This window comes from Episyrphus balteatus, chromosome 1 (assembly GCF_945859705.1).
Source record: "Episyrphus balteatus chromosome 1, idEpiBalt1.1, whole genome shotgun sequence".
In the NCBI taxonomy this organism is placed as follows: Eukaryota; Metazoa; Arthropoda; class Insecta; order Diptera; family Syrphidae; genus Episyrphus; species Episyrphus balteatus.
In genome coordinates, this window is record NC_079134.1 from 63,719,416 (window position 1) to 63,727,729 (window position 8,314).

General features: G+C 33.0%; 1 long non-coding RNA gene across 1 annotated transcript; it reads left to right on the top strand.

Moving 5' to 3' along the window:
* The first annotated feature begins 4,165 nt into the window (after positions 1-4,165).
* LOC129907270 (uncharacterized) lies at positions 4,166-5,787 on the top strand. The gene is made up of 3 exons (XR_008770990.1): positions 4,166-4,255; positions 4,341-4,395; positions 4,995-5,787. It is a non-coding gene; the product is annotated as an uncharacterized LOC129907270 (long non-coding RNA).
* Positions 5,788-8,314: the final 2,527 nt, after the last annotated feature.

The following is an 8,314-nucleotide window of genomic DNA, read 5'->3' on the forward strand; positions in this document are numbered from 1 at the left end:
TTTTCATTTTTACAAAGTAGTGTTAGTTACACAAACACATCGTCAGCACTAAGCCAAAACCGCGAATCTGCATTTCTGGACATTTTCACTTTAATGCGTCAATTAACTTGTTATCGGTCCCTCTATCCACTGCTTCGACCACAATCATCCATCTGTTGCCTAAAAGCCTAAAATATCAATTTCCGTAGCACGAGTTCCCATAAGATTGCATGAATTTCCAAAACTTTGAACTTTGAAGCCGTTTTTCTCAAAACTACAATTTTGCAGATTCGTGGTTTTGCCGTTGTGCCCACGACATATGCATTGAACCATCGACCAACTATACCAAGAGTGGAAACTGAGCGGTCAAATGACGTTTGCCTACAAGCTCCCTTCAAGCAAACGAGTCCGACCTCGGACCGAACCCGATCCGCCTCAGGCGGAGCTGAGTCCGACTTCGGCTCAGAAACGGGTCCGAAGGCGGCTCAAATTAGTATGGAAATTATAATTACCGCGGAGCCGATTTTATATGTATTGGTTTTTTCAAAACGATTTCTCCTTCGACTTTGTCTTTTCTGAACTCCGTTTTCTTGCTTGAAGGGCTACGTGGTGTGTTAAATGACCTACCAAGTTTCTGTATGCTACGTATTTACGCAATAATAGACACTTGGTGGGTGATTCACCACAGTGGTGGCTAAGTTTTTCAGTTAAATGTGTGGTTACTTTGCACACTTATTCACGGATTTAATGTCAAAATTACAAAAACAACACTGTTGACAATAGGGTTTTGCGGGGTGAAACGTACGAAAATTTCCAGTCTTGGTATAGTTTGTCGATCGTCGAAGCTTATTTTTTTGTTTAATTTTTTGGCCTAAAACAATAATTTATATACTCTTTTTTACAAAAAAATTGGGCTAGCGAGAAAAAAAATATTTTCACTGTTGTAATTTTGCAAAGCTTCATTCTTATCATTAAAACTTCTCACCTGATCGGAATCTAAAACATAAAAATAGAAACCATATTCATGTTTTAAACTAAATTTTAATTGAATTTTTTTCTTAATGCTTCAATCTTTTATTTAGATTATTTTTATCAGAGAATCATTGAAGTTATGAGGGTTTTAACTTTCTTTCCTTTTTAAATGAACTATTTTATTTAATGCTGTTCGTATACAAACTTAAAAGTCATTTTAAACAAATGGAAAGAATACTAATTTCACATAAATGCACCCGGCAGTTGTAGCGCCTTAATATTACCAACCAAATGTAAATAAACCCCTGTCTATGAAATTTTCAATTTGACAGTTCTTGTTTTAAAAAATCCAAGAAAATTAGTTGGAAAAAAGGGCACTTTCATTTTAACAAATTTTATTATTTTTATGACTTAATTCTGCCAGCAACCAATTCTAAATTATTCTACGATAATTATCGTATATTTAATCCGTTGATCAGAAACTTTTATTTCCTGAAATCGGTGGTAAAGCTGAGGTTTAGCACTGGTTCAGGGTTCATACCAGTTGTACAAAATTTAACTCATTGATTTCGGCGGATTAGCTGTGGGTCAACTTTGGTTCATGCTATTTTTTGCATTTATGAACCCTAAACCAGTGCTAAACCTCAGCTTTGCCACCGATTTCAGAAGATAAAAGTTGCTGATCTACGGATTAAATATGTGTACAACTGGCCCTTAAAGAATTATTTTAAAGGGTTTTTGAATTTGAATTGAACTTTGGTTTTAATTCTATCACACGTCAGAATGGCTCGAATGACATTTTTGGTTTTAATTTTCACAGTTTGATACCGCACTATCCTACACTATAAATGTGATATACACCCATTCCTGTACTTCTTATTCTTAGCAGCTTGTAGGCAAAAGTGACTTGATAGCTCAGTTTCCAGTCTTTGTATAGTTCGCTAAGAATAAAAAGTACATTAAAAAAACTGTCAAAAATAAATCCAAAGCTGTCATTCGACCTATTCTGTGCCCATGTTCTGTAACTATCGATACGATAAAATTCGTCGATAAAATATGAAAATTGTAGTAGATTTCATTTTATCGCTTCATCGGGTTTCTGTATCTTTGACAATCGATAATTTTATCGACTGGAAAAAAATCCTGGAAAGTGCGATAAATTGCGGTTCTGTAAGACCGAAAAGCGATAACTTTTTCATTTCAAATGCCAAAATAAATCACCACCTACCAAGCAAGCGATAAATTAACGGGATCATGGCTGAAGCAAAAAAAGTAAGTAAAAATTAAAAATTTCGTGAGTTTTTTTAACAAAATTATTATTTTCAGAGAGGTGCAAGGGTTTCCAAAACCCAAAAACAAATTCTGGTGGAATTTATGTACGAAAATAAGGCATTTGCTCGAGGGCAATTCAATGACATTAATTGCCGGCAAAATATCAACAGTACCTGGGAGTCCCTATGCAACAGGTTAAATTCACAAGGTGCAATTGTGAAGACCGTCGACCAGTGGAAGAAGGTATATTGAGCATGAAAGTTAATTTATGCTTTTAATTCATCAAATATATATTTTATTCGTGTTGCAGTGTTGGACTGACATCAAGTCTGGCGTTAAGAAACAGGCCAGTGCTTATAAATCGTTCCTGAATCAAACAGGTGGTGGTAGCATCACCGATGGACCTCGCCAGCTGAATGATTTTGAGGAGAAAGTGCTCTCCATCATCACTAATGATGCTGTCGATGGTGATGCCTCCACCCCTGAACTTGGACGGTTGGAAGTATTAAATGAAGTAAGTTAAGATGGTTCCATTTGCAAGGCATTCAAAAATAACTCCGTTATTCTTTTTATTTTAAGAATAACGAAGCGGTTTCCGTTCCTTTGGATGGCGACGTGGACGAATCCGAACCAAGAACAAAGAAGAAAAAAACTACCCAAAACACTTACGAAAGTGCACTCCAACAAGCAGGCACAATGCACAAAGAGTTGGTGGAAAAACTCGACAAAATCGTTGCCCAAAATAAAGAAATCCTCAGGATTCTACAAAATTTTAATGAATAATTTTAATTACATACTACTTGTTTTTGTTTTCACTTAGATTTAATTTTTATTTAATTTTTTGAAGTGTTTCTTTTTGTTTTGTTTTTTGTATTTTTCTTATAAAATATTTTTACTCATTAATATAAAAATCTTCAAGTTCATGTCAATGTCTTCTTTTTTCATTTCATAAATCTTCGCAACTACAATCTTTCAATGTTAAACATCTCGGAACAATTTATTTACATTTATGTAATCGCTCCCAAAATAGAAAATTTTTGAAAAATTGAAAATTAACTTTATGACCACACGAAAATGATGAAATTGCTCCAAGATAGAAAATTTTTGAAGTATTTGTTTAAATCTAAAATTAACTTGTTGGGTAGACTATAATCCCTTCAAGCAAACAAGTCCGACCTCGGTCCGAATCCGCTCCGCCTCAGGCGGATCTGAGTCCGACTTCGGCTCAGAAACAGGTCCGAAGGCGGCTCAAATTAGTATGGAAATTATAATCACCGCGAAGTCGATTGCTTATGTATTGGTGTGGTGAAAATCTCCATTCCGAGAAAATGGAGCCGAAGTCGGACCCGAGGTGGAGCAGCGAAAACCTACCAGAAAGAGGAATAAAAAAGGGATGACGTTTCGCATTTGCGACCAAAAAAAAAACAAGATTTATTTTTTTTTCACTGAAACTGTTTTATTTTTTATTTTATTTTGGCAAACGAAATTTTCACAATAAATACAATATAAGATACAATACATTTTTTTCATTTTATTTTATTTGTTGTTGCTGCTGCTGTTGTTGGTGTTTCTTTAGATGCCCAATCGCATGTTTCACCTTCTGCCTTTTCCTTCATCATTAGAGATTACATCTACAACACAAGCAGAAACACATCACTTTAATCCAAACATTTTGAGCGATATATACAACATACCTTTTTTTGTTTCCATATTGTTTATAATTTGATAAATGTAATTATTTATAATTATACTAATATGTATTATGCTAACAACGACACGACGCGACTATACACTTCAACAAAAAATAACAAAATGACGCTTTTGCTCTTGTTGGCTATGTCTGTCTTTATTTTTTTTCTTTTCTCACTTTTCACCACGATTCTCGTTCGACTTTGTGTTCATACACAAAAAGTTGCAAGTGTGTGAGTGCAACCCCGATTTTCGCGTTCTGAGGTCGGAGTGTCTTTGTTGAACTCAGTTTTCTTGCTTGAAGGGATTTATGTCACACCAATTTGGAAATTCAACATTGTAGGTAAGTAAATAATTCTTGTTTTATTTATTTTTATGTTTTATCTTATTATTTATAAACCAAATAATACTTATTTTTTCTTTTTCAGGATCTAACTAATGCTTCCAGCTGGAGTTTTCATCGATGGATATCGTCACAAGTGGGTAAGTTTGTTTTTCATTTCCTTCTTAGGAAATGTTTACATTTGATGTGTTTTTTATTACAACCGGTCTTAGGTAGACAAAAAAAACGCAGTCTGGGCTAAGCAATTTACATGTTAAATACAACAACACCTTAGCCCCTTGGGCTTAGTTGTTTAGCCCGGAGATTTCTCTGGGCTTAACTTTTTGAAGAGTTTTAAATCTGTGCTTCCAAACTAATATTTTCATAAATTGTTTAGAATTTGTTTAAAAACGTGAAAACTCACGTTTGGAAGGACAAAATGTATTAAAATAGTTTTGCTAGCATACATTTTTGTATCTCTTTGTAAAACATACATGAAAAATACAAAAAAATGACGAAAGCGAAAAATATGACAATTCTAAATTTTTGTTGTGTCTGCTGTTTTCGGAACAGCAAGATTTCAGGTTGAGCCCCGAGGCGTTTTTTTTGCCCAGTTAAGACCGGTGGTAGTAAAAAACACACCTATTGTTGTTTTTTTTCTTTAACTTTCTAAACTAATCTTTCTTTACTATGTTTAACAGTGAAGGTAAATCGCTTATATTTATATATTATTCTTTTCATTCATTTTTCTAAATTTCAGGATGCATGTGACCACAGGATACATTGAATCGTATAAAGACAACTAGTAATATTTGCTTACGAGTGGCAACAAGTATATCTTTTTTTTCAACGAGTATCAAGGGGCACGGTAGTGCCCAGCCAAGTTCTCTAGCAACTTTGGCACTACACCCTTATTTACAGGAAACAACTCAGGCCATTTTCGACCCCCCTCTAACTTCCACACCAAAGATGCCAGAATATTCAAACTCGCTGGCCGATCCTAAATTCCTCACAAAATTTCAGCTTTTTACGATGAGTAGTTTCTAAAATATAGGACTTCAAAAATCGCGAAAACTATAACTAACTCACTGACAGATCATCAAAATTATGGAGAACTTTCCGCTGTCGTAGAAACTTGAAAGGACCATGGGCACTTTTGTATGGACTTTGGGCCCATTTTCAACATTGCTCAACAGTGATGAAACGCATATCAAATGAAAGGTCTTGAAGAGTACTTTAATTTATTATATGGGAATAAAGTCGAAAACGAGCGCAAAAGTGGTGTTTTTGACCATTTTATAAAATAGTACTTAAAATGAAAAAAACATATTAAAAAAAAGTGGCAACACTAACTATAAAGTGTTTCACCTTTTTCAAAAGCTAGACATCCCACCTTTAATCTAGTATTAAAATAAAGTTATTTCTATTATTAGTTTTCGAAAAAAATGATTTATTAATAAAAAATTGTAAAAAATAAGGTAAAATCAAAATATTTAGTACTACTTTTTTTCACTTTTTGTGAAATAAAGCTCTAAAATGACTTTTTTAATTCACTGCAACATCAATTAATCAAACACTGAAAACCAAATAGTTTAATCTCTTCTAGTTTTTGAGAAAATCGAAAATTACTAAAACTTCATATTTTTCATACGATTTTTTATGCTGAGTATTTACGCTTACTTATCTGGAAGTTAACGAAAGAAGAATATATTAAGTTTGAATAAGTGACATCGAAGTCTTCTATTTTGTTCAATTATTCAATCTGTGAAAATAGACCCAATCCTAATACTTACGGTGATAAAATCTCTTGTTGCATTTTATGGCAAGTTCAAATCAAGTGCAGCAAATAAAACAAGATTTATCAATTTGAAAACAATCAGTTATGTACACCTATGAAATGAGTCTTTTTATTTAAACATAACAGCATCTAGATATGTATAGCTCATAACTATACAAATATTTATATATTTATTGTTTAATCGTTGCTAAAAATCTGTTAGTTTCCTTGACTAAAGCACCACCTATCGAATCGTAGCATAACTAACCATTATTTTATTAATAAAGCTATGCTTAATATTTCTTTTAAAACTCTTTTGTTTTTACTTCTTTTCTATTATTCAGACATATAAATGCCAATAATAAACAAATGAAAGTACGTACCTCGGTTAACGCATTCTCATTAACATATTGAACAAACTCTGGTTAACTTGCAGGAAGATCATTTGCTAAAACATGGCGCATACTCCGCAAAGCTCGTGAACGCAAACACATAATGCAACGATTTTCTGCCATTGCTGATTTTTTCTAATATTTTTCTCATATATACTAATTATTTTTTATATTAAGTACACCTACTAATTCGTCTTACTTTAATTACAATTAAAAGAATTTAAAAAAAGAACACAATTGAAAGATCATGGACCAACTCGTAACCGATATCAACGTTTTGTTTATAGCAAATAAAATTACAGTTATCCAGACTAGAGCTGTAACAAATTGTATGTATTCGTTACTAAGATGCGGATATTCACTTAGACACACGGTCTTTAAAGGTCAATATCTTCGTTGTTTGTGAGAGTTTTGAGGTGATTGGCATACCAAATGAAAGGTTGAAATGTTCTTATTGAGATTTTGTCATTTAACTAAAATTTAAAAAAAAAGTAGTAGATTAAAAGCTTTGAATACTGTCGACAGAGCTAAAATTAATTTGTTAACGGAACAAGTACTGACCGGGTCTGCTATAGCTACCAAAATTGATCGGAGTTTTAGTGTGTTGCCTATTCGTACCTCAAAAATAAAAGTTCGTACAGAAAAAATATGAATTAAGGTAAAAAAACGGCAAAAATAAAAGTTAATCGACGAGAAATTTTGAGATCTGCCTCCAATTCATTTGACTCCGGGGCAAAAAACAAACAAAAAGCTGGTGTTTCTGCAAGTGTTTCAACACTCCGCAGAGTAATTAACACCACCGATCATTTTAACCCATTAAAAGTCCAAAAGAAACCAACTTTAAACAAGCAACAAAAAGGTATTCGTTTAGAATTTTCTAGACTCCATATGAGCTTTAAAAATGAGTGACGCAAAGTGGTTTTTTTCATTTGAAAAAGGTCAATTTTGATGGCCCCGATGACTTCAATTATGAATCCATCAAAATGGACCTTTTTCAAACGAAAAAAAAACCACTTTGCGTCACTTGCGTCACACTGTTGAAACACTTGCAGAAACACCAGCTTTTTGTTTGATTTTTGCCCCGGAGTCAAATGAATTGGAGGCAGATCTCAAAATTTCTCGTCGATTAACTTTTATTTTTGCCGTTTTTTTACCTTATTTTTGAGGTACGAATAGGCAACACACTAAAACTCCGATCAATTTTGGTAGCTATAGCAGATCCGGTCAGTACTTGTTCCGTTAACAAATTAATTTTAGCTCTGTCGACAGTATTCAAAGCTTTTAATCTACTACTTTTTTTTTTTAAATTTTAGTTGAATGACAAAATCTCAATAAGAACATTTCAACCTTTCATTTGGTATGCCAATCATTTCAAAACTCTCACAAACAACGAAGATATTGACCTTTAAAGACCGTGTGTCTATTCAGTTGAAGCAAAAAAAACTGCATTTTTCCATATGGAACGCTTTGTAAGAGAACACGAAAAAAAATAGCGGCACTTTGAGAATTATTCTTTCTGATTTGGTTTCTCAACATCACAAGCTAACGGTAAACATCATCAAATGTTACATGAAACCTTAATCTTAGGAAAAAATGGACAAAATAACTTTGAAAATTTGTGTGCTTATTCAGTTGAAACGGAGTGTATTAGGATTGGGTCTATTTTCACAGATTGAATAATTGAACAAATTAGAAGACTTCGGTGTCACTTATTCAAACTTAATATATTCTTCTTTCGTTAACTTCCAGATAAGTAAGCGTAAATACTCAGCATAAAAAATCATATGGAAAAATATGAAGTTTTAGTAATTTTCGATTTTCTCAAAAACTAGAAGAGATAAAACTATTTGGTTTTCAGTGTTTGATTAATTGATATTGCAGTGAATTAAAAAAGTCATTTTAGAGCTTAAT